Source organism: Grampus griseus (assembly GCF_964374135.1).
Source record: "Grampus griseus genome assembly, chromosome: 7".
NCBI classification, from domain to species: Eukaryota; Metazoa; Chordata; class Mammalia; order Artiodactyla; family Delphinidae; genus Grampus; species Grampus griseus.
In genome coordinates, this window is record NC_139001.1 from 69,322,071 (window position 1) to 69,331,523 (window position 9,453).

Genomic DNA, 9,453 nt, shown 5'->3' on the forward strand with positions numbered 1-9,453 from the left:
ATGGAGAAATAGAATGGAGAAAACTTACCAGTTGTTCAGATGGAAAAAGGAGGAGAGAGAGGGATGGTTAGTAGAACTAAGGAGTGGTTGTTTGTTGATTGAATATTTGTTGGTTGGTTTGTTAAGATGAGATGACTTGAGAAGAAATTTGTATCTCCTCCCTCCCAGCCTGGGCAGACCACATGGAAAGCAGAATTGGGGAAGGTTGCTATTCAAATGAAATTGCACTCTCTTCTCTTTCAAACAGAGAGAAGTAAGAGAAGGAACAGTGCACAGAGATAAAATACCACCCTTCATAGCCTAACATGTCAAATTATGTAGGTAACCAAAAACAACGACTGAAGGACAACATGAGTTCAGAGACTTTCATAGGGCAGAATATGAGTTTAAACAATAACTTTGCTTGAAACTAGTTCTGAAGTTTTTCTCTTTACAAATGCTATTTCCCCAGGGAAATCACATGTCCCTGCCAAGACAGAGAGAGTTCTTGCCTTCCCCCCTAATGTTTTTGAGGGATCCCTCCCACTTTTCCAATAATTATCATTTCATTTGATGTTTGAAATAGTTTCTATCTGACGTCTGGAACAAACGCATGACATTTCTAGGGAACTAGCTTTCTCTCTTTTTTTTTTCAAGAAAGTTACATTTAGAGTAACACATCTTCCTTGAAACTTCATGGTGCTTCACATTCTTAACAATTTTATACCCCAGCTAGAGAAATGGAGCAGAAGGCAGTGGCAGGTCAACGTGGTGGAGTTGAGAGAAGATGGGCTTTAAAATGAGGCATACTGAGGCTTGAATGTCAGTTCTATCGGTGAATGAAATGAGGATAATAATCCCTACCTCATTAAGTGAGACAGCACGTTCCAAGCTCACGCTGTAGTCCCTGGCAAATAGAACCCTTTCAATAAATGGAATCTTCTATTACATAAATTATTTTAAAACAGTTGATAAGAAGTTAAGGTTATCAATAGTCTAGTAAATACCCACTAGTTTTGTTGTGGCTTTGGGTGATGGGAACATAATACTAAATAACCATTTTGAATCCAAAAGTGGTCTGTTAAGTAAAACCATGAAGTTCAAGACAAGCACAGATATTTTCATGAATAAAGCTGTATTAGTTTCTTATTGCTGCTGTAACAAACTACCTCAAGCTTAGTTGCTCATTGCAACATGAATTTATTATCTTACCCTTCTGAAGTTCAGAAGCCCAAAATGGGTTTCAATAGGCTGAAATCAAGGTATTGGCAGGGCCACACTCCTTCCAGGGGCTCTAGGGAAAACTCTGTTCCCTCGCTTCTTCCAACTTCTTAAAGGCTGCCTGCATTCCTCTGCATTCCTGACTCTTCCTCTGTCTTCAAAGTGTCTCTCTCCAATCTGTGCTCCCGTCATATCTTTTTAGTCGCCTTATCCTCCTATCTCCCTTTTATAAGCACGCTTGTGATTATATTGGGTCCATCTGGATAATCCAGGATAACCTCTGCCTTTCAAGATCTTTAATGTAATAGCATCTGCAAAGTCCCCTTTTCCATGTAAGGTAGCATAATCACAGGTTCTGGGGATCAGTATTCGGACATCTTTGCGGGGACATTCGTTAGCCTACCACAAAACCCAAGACAAATTATACAGATATGACATATAAAAAACAGCAGTTTGACAGTAAAAGGCTTGAGATTTATCTATGCCAGAAACAAAAAGGAAATGCTGTAATTTAAACAGCAAATACGATGCTGGGGTAAGATAAGAAGAAAACTTTGCTGTTTATCTACAGCTGATTTGGATTTGAGAAGAAATGCCATTACCAGTTTTATATAGTGAGGTATAGAATAGGCTCTAAGGAGAAAAATCTTAATTACAAAAATCATTGTAGAGGGAAAAAAGTAAGTCTTCTGAAAACTAAACGAATTGCAACTGTGTGGCTTGGGGGGGTAGCATAAATCTTAATAATTAATTGTGGGTGTGTGGAGTGTGAGCCCGAGATACTTAGCAGGAAAGGTTGATCTTGTACTCTCCATATTCACAGAGAGCTGAGAAAAAGAGGAAATGGGCCAAACCGCAGTGAGAAGCTGGGCTTTTAAAAAAGGAAGTTCTTGACCATGAAGATCAGACTACCAAGGGAAGCTGTGTAATCTCCATCCTTAAAGAGCTTTAAAAATAGTATAAACAGCCATCTGCACAAGATGATTTATGCATTGACCTTCAGGAGGCGGGCCCAGATCATCTCATGAAGTCCCTTCCAAGTGTGGGATTCTATGATTTAATCAGTATGTGATTTTTCTCAGCTCCACATTTTGTGAGATAACCAGCAGATGGAAGCCACAAATTCCCCAACATCATACCAAAATCATGGTTCCTCATACTGGTAGGGCCCGGTCAAGCTTGCCAAATTGGCATTGTGTGTAAAAATCATTGAAGGACCCACCTCAAACATTTATTTATCTCCTCGTGGGTGTCTGGACCACCCATGTCCACAAAATTACAGATAATCCTTACATTGATTCACGTGCATTCAGCTTTCATTTAACATAAGAGGAAGTTGCATATGTTAGAAGTATTTGTCTGGTTTTGAAATCTGAAGTGGTAGCTCTTTAAAATGTTATGAAAAATGTACAGAACCTCATCAGAGCAGAAATTAGACCAATTGGACACTGTGCTCTGGAAAGATTCATGGCTCACTTGGGCCTCAGTGTTTCGCACTTAAGTAACAGATGCAGTTCTCTATGTATGTTCATTTGTTCATCGAACAAATATTTGAGTGCTGACTGTATTCCAGGTTATGTCCAAGGCATTAGGATGCAACGGTGAGGCCGACTCTGTCCTTCCCTCATGGAACTTAGAGTCACCTGGGGGAGACAAATAAATAGGACATTTTGCTGTAAAGGGATAAAAGCTATAATGGGGTTAGGGACATGATGCAAACTTAGGAGGAGTAACCAACCCAGTTTGAGGGGACCTACGAGGGTTTCAGGAGGGAATGATGCCTAAGCTGGGATCTGAAGGATAAATGGGAGCTGCTGGGGGAGAGGGTGGTGGAGAGTATTTCATGGAGAGGGAAGAGCCTGGCCAAGAGGCGGATAGAATGCCGTGGTATGGGAGACGAGAGTCTTAGCGTATGGCTGGAGCTTGGAGGGCAGCAGAGGAGGGTGAACGGTGGATGGGAAGAAAGAGAGAACAAGAGAAAGTCAGTGATGAGGCTTGAGGGATCATGAGAGGCCTCATAACCATGCTAAAGGATTTGGACTTTTATGCAATGGTAATGAGCCACCCTTGAAAGATATAGATCAGGTGTGTCCTTTCGAAAGCATTATTATGGTACAGTGTTTGTTCTTGCTGTGTTTTTTTTTTTTTTTTTGGTTGTGCTGGGTCTTAGTTGCAGCACACCTGTGGCATCTAGTTCCCCGAGCAGGGAGCGAACCCGGGCCCCCTGCATTGGGAGCACGGGGTCTTACCCACAGGAACCACCAGGGATGTCCCATATGGTACAGTTTTAAATCCAAGGGACAGAAAAACATACTGACATTTGTTTTAGCAAAAGGAAGTGTTTCTCTGAAGGATATTAGGAATATAAGGAATCCAAGTAGGAACTGAACGTCCAAGCTGAGCGAAGGGCAGAGATGTTTGTTGGGAGCTACGGAGCCAGGAGTGGGAGCAAAGTGGCGCTTCATTTATCTCCTATTGTTGGTTCTTTGAGCTTCATCCCTTCCACTTGCTTTTTCTGTTCCTTCAGTTTCATTAATGGTCTCCAAAAGCTCCTGAATTTTAAGCTTTCAGACTGGTCCAGTGCTTCCATGTCTAAATCCTAAATGCCAATGGAGGGGACTTCCAGGCTCATCTTGAATCTAGGAGCTCATCTCTTGACCAAAGAGCCGTGCCAGGGAGCAGAGGTACATCACAACAGGGCAGCTGTGCTGCAGCCACTTGGATGGGGAAGGAGGGCTTGTTCCCAGAACCGCAGGGGCTGCTTTGCAGATTTTCCCTGAGTTTCCTTACTACAACTTAGATGGACTGATTGCAAACCTGGAGGCAGAGCCAGTATGGACATTGTGACATATGTGGAGCTTGTATCTGGGGTCAATGAGAGGAAATGAAGCCTCCGTTAATTCCAGGAACTATGCAGCCACATGAGGCACAAGCTCAGAGCAAGCTCTGGACCTCCATCAAGCACCACAATCCGGAGAACAGGTTCTGGGAATGTGTTCTTATTCAAAACTATAATTACTGGCAGGTTCAACTCTCATATGTGAATTTCCGAACAGCACACTTTTACTCAAATTGTTCTTTTGTTTCATCGTGTTACTAAAAAAAAGTATGACAGGTTGGCATGCTTGTTTATGTGAATGTCTGCCACTGTAATTTCTTACATGTTAACTTAGGATCACTATATGGGTTATCATTTATAATATTCTCCGAAACAGTAAAATCATCTTATCAGTTTTGAGAAAACTTTCTTTAAATTTGTGAAGTATGAGGTATAAGCCTTTTTATTAATGAATAATTTACCTCCCTCAAGTCTGCATTTGTTTTAAATTTCTGCCAATAGATGCTATGTTAAGCAATATGTATGCAGTTACCTATTTCACCACTAGATGGCATTCTACATCTTTCCTTCTAATTTGATCTCAAAGTAGCTTTTTAGAAATGGGATTTCCTTTTTGTTTTTGTCTATTGTTTTTCAAAGAGTTAATAGTTTTTTGGTACCATTTATTGAATGTTCATTGTGTCATTACTTATTTGTAATACTAATCATATACTAAATTTCTATATGTGCTACACGTTTCCAGGCAATTTTATTATTTTACCTGTCAATTCTTATTACAACACCATGCTGTTTTAACTACTTTAGTTTTACAATACATTTTAATATCTTTTATCACCATCATTACTCCTCAACTGTGTCTTCAATTTCAAAATCTTTTTTTTTTTTTTTTTTTTTTTTTTTTGCGGTATGCAAGCCTCTCACTCTTGTGGCTTCTCCCGTTGTGGAGCACAGGCTCCGGATGCACAGACTCAGCAGCCATGGCTCACGGGCCCAGCTGCTCCGCGGCATGTGGGAGCCTCCCAGACCAGGGCACAAACCCATGTCTCCTGCATCGGCAGGTGGACTCTCAAGCACTGCGCCACCAGGGAAGCCCTCCAAATCTTTTTAATCCATTAATTTATCCACATGAAATTTGGAATCATTTCATTGTCTTTAAAAAATTACTGGCACTTTTATTGGAGTTAACAATAATTTTGACAGTAAATTTAGAAGTTAATTTTGGAGGAGATTACATCTTTGCAATATTTATTCCATTAAGTATAACGAATGCTTTTGAACCAGTGATGTAGATAAGAACATATGCAGAGTTCTTGGCCTATGCAAGTGTGTGTGTGTGTGTGTGTGTACAGAATAAATGATTACATAGAGAGGGACACATTCAAATATAATTTATAAAAGGAGAAAAATAACTCCTCATGTACAACTGTAGCAGATGGGCTAAATAAATTATTGTATTATCTCAATGGAATATTTTGCTCCACTACATATAGTGATTTCAAATGATTGTCAAATGAGAAAATGCTCATAATAGAAGGTTAAGTAAATATAGTAGATATGAAATTATACATATAACAATTTAAAAATAGAGACAGAAGTAAATAGAATATATGCTAACTCATTCTAAGAGGTAGAATTGCAACTAATTCCTATTTTATTAACACTTTTCAGAATTTTCTGTATTTTCTACAGTGAATGTGTATTGCTTTCATAATCAGAAAAAAAAACTTTTAAATCTTTAAAACAAATAGATTTCATGGAGATTGCAAAGATATATCATTTTCTTTATATCTATACATACAGATTTATTTATTAACCAATTTTTCATAGAAATATTCTTGAAGTATTCAAAGAAGCCTCCTACAGCTCAAAAAGTTACTTTGTGATACTTTTTCTCCATATGTTCCCTGCTATTCCTGTGGAGACATTGTCTCAAGTTGTAGGTCACAGTCTCCAGAAAGCTTCTCCACCTCGACTTCTTTTGCACAGGTCCAACCTTTCAACCTTTCCCTGGGAGCAGGTCTTCATCTTCTAGTAAGTGTTAAAAATTAGTGAGTCTCAAACTTTCCAGTGTCAAGGCCCCTTTACTCTTTTAAAAATGATTGACTATGCCAAAGAGATTTTGTTTATTTAGGTTATATCTATTAATATTCAACATATTCAAAATTAAAACAGAAATTTCTACATATTTATTTTAATTCATTTAAAATAAAAGAATAAGGAAGAGGTCGACCAAGATGATGACATAGGAGGCTCCTGAACTGCCCTCCTCCCATGGACATGCAGAAAGTATAGCTACACGCAGAGAAATTACCTCTGAAAGAACTCCAGAAACCCTACACATCAAGTGAATGACATGTACCAACATTGAATTGGGTAGGAAAGGCTGAGGCACACTCTCGCCATAAACCTCACCCCAGGTACAGCGTATACAATCCTGAGGGCACTCCCAACTCCCAGATTCTCCCTAAGGAGTGAATGATTTAAACCCCACATCTAGTGCTCCAGTTTTTAAGACTCCCACCCAAGAGATGGGTCCCCAAACACCTAGCTCTGAAAGCCAATGAGGCTTGCATCCTTGAGACCCTCAAGACTACAGCAAACAAAGAAACAGTTCTTAAGGGACAGGCCAGCACTCACTGCAGCTATCTCCCCAGGGCTCAGCACAGAGGGAGCAAGGAAAAATGCCCATTTCCAAGTCTTTCTGTAAAAGGGCTCCACCTGCTGACTTTGAAAGCAGCTGCCTGAGAGTCAGCCTTCTAATTTAATATACATCTAAGAAATGTTTGTGATCATCCCTGGAGGATGCACACTCTCACTACTTTTATTCAACATCATATTGGAAGTCCTAGCCAGAGCAATTATGCAAGAAAAAGAAATAAAAGTCATTCAAATTGGAAAGAAAGAAGTAAAATTGTCTCTATTTGCAGAAGACATAATATTATATATAGAAAATCCTAAAGACTCAACCAAAAAACTCTTAGAACTAATAAACAAATTTAGTAAAATTGCAATATATGAAAATAAATATACAAAATCAATTGCATTTCTATACACTAACAACAAGCCATAGAAAAAGGAATTAAGAAAACAATCCCATTTACTATAGCATGAAAAAGAATAAAATACTTAAGAATAAATTTAACAAATGAGGTTAAAGATCTATGCACTGAAACTTTAAGTTATTGATGAAAGAAATTGAAGAAAACACAGATAAACTGAAAGATATTCTGTGCTCATAGATTAGAAGAATTAATACTGTTAAAATTTCTATGCTTCTCAAAGTGATCTACAGATGCAATGCAATCCCTATAAAAATGACAATAGCATGTTTCACAGAAATAGAAAAAGCAATCCTAAAATTTGTTTGGAGCCACAAAAGACCTCAATTAGTTTATGCAATCTTGAGAAAGAGGAATAAAACTGGAGGCATCACACGACCTGATTTTAAACTATATTACAAAGCTATAGTAATCAAAACAGTATGGTATTGGCATAAAAACAGACACATAGATCAATGGAACAGACTAGAGAGCCCAGAAATAAACCCATGCATATATGGTCAATTAATTTTTGACAAAGGAACCAAATACATACAATGGAGAAAGGGCAGTCTCTGAAATAAATGGTGTTGAAGAAACTGCATTGTCACATGCAAAAGAGTGAAACTGGACCCCTGTCTTGCACCATACAAAAAAATTAACTCAAAATAGATTGAAGACTTGAATGTAAGACCTGAAACAGTAAAACACTTGGAAAAAAATATAGATGGTAAGCTTCTTGACTTTGGTCTTGACCATGATTTGGGGGGTTTGACACTAAAAGCCAAAATAAACAAGTGGAGCTACATCAAACTTAAAAGCTTCTGCTCAGCAAGGGGAACCATCAGCAAAATAAAAATATTTTAAAACTACATATCCAATAAGAGGTTAATATCCAAAATATATTGGAACTCATACAACTTAATAGCAACAAATCAAATAACCCAATTTAAAAAGGGGCAATAGACCTGGACAGACAGTTTTCCAAAGAAGACACACAAATGGCCAACAGGGTACATGAAGAGATGCTCAACATCCCTAATCATCAGGGAAATGCAAATGAAGATCACAGTGATCTATCACCTTAAATATGTTAGGATGGCTTTTATTAAAAAGAAAAGAAATCACAAATGTTGTCAAGGATACAAAGAAAAGAGAACACTTTTACACTGTTGGTGGGAATACAAACTACTATGGAAAACACTATGAAGTTTCCTCAAAAAATTAAAAATAGAACTACCATATGATATGAAAATTGAACTTCTGGTTATACATCCAAAGTAAACAAAATCATATCTCAAAGAGATATGTGTACTCCCAAGTTCACTGAAGCATTAGTCACAATAGCCAAGATATGGACACAACCTAAGTGTCTGTCAAGGGATGAATCAATAAAGAAAAAAAAAATAGGACTTCCCTGGTGGCACAGTGGTTAAGAATCCGCCTGCCAATGCAGGGGACATGGGTTCAAGCCCTGGTCCAGGAAGTTCCCACATGCCATGGGGCAACTAGCCCATGCACCACAACAACCGAGCCTGCGCTCTAGAGCCCGTGAGCCACAGCTACTGAGCCCATGTGCTTAGAGCCTGAGCTCCGCAACAGGAGAAGCCACTGCGGTGAGAAGCTCCCACACCGCAGCAGAGAGTAGCCCCTGGTCTCTGCAACTAGAGAAAGCCCACACACAGCAACAAAGACCCAAGGCAGCCATAAATAAATAAATAAATAAATTTATAAAAAAAAAAATATAGGGCTTCCCTGATGGCGCAGTGGTTGAGAGTCCGCCTGCTGATGCAGGGGACACGGTTTGTGCCCCCGTCCGGGAAGATCCCACATGCCGCAGAGCGGCTGGGCCCGTGAGCCATGGCCGCTGAGCCTGCGCGTCCGGAGCCTGTGCTCCGCAACGGGAGAGGCCACAACAGTGACAGGCCCGCGTACCGCAAAAAAAAAAAAATATATATATATATATGTGTGTGTGTGTATACGTATATGTATATTATTCAGCCTTAATACAGAAGGAATTCCTGTCATTTGTGACATGTATGAACTTGGAAGATGTTATATGAAATAAACGAAGACACAGAAAGACAAATACTGCATGTTATCACTTATATGTGGAATTAAAAAAAAAAGGACAAAGTCATAGAAACAGAGAGTAGAGAAATCGTTGCCATGGGCTGGAGTGTGAGCAGAATAAGGAGAAGTTGGTAAAATGGTACAAAGTTTCAGTTATAAGATGAATACGATCTGAGAATCTAATGTATAACTTGGCGACTCTAGTTGTTGACACTGTAATTGTATAATTGAAATTTGCTAAGAGAGTAGAACTTAAATATTCTCAGCAAAAAAAGATAAATATGTGAGGTTATGGATGTGCTA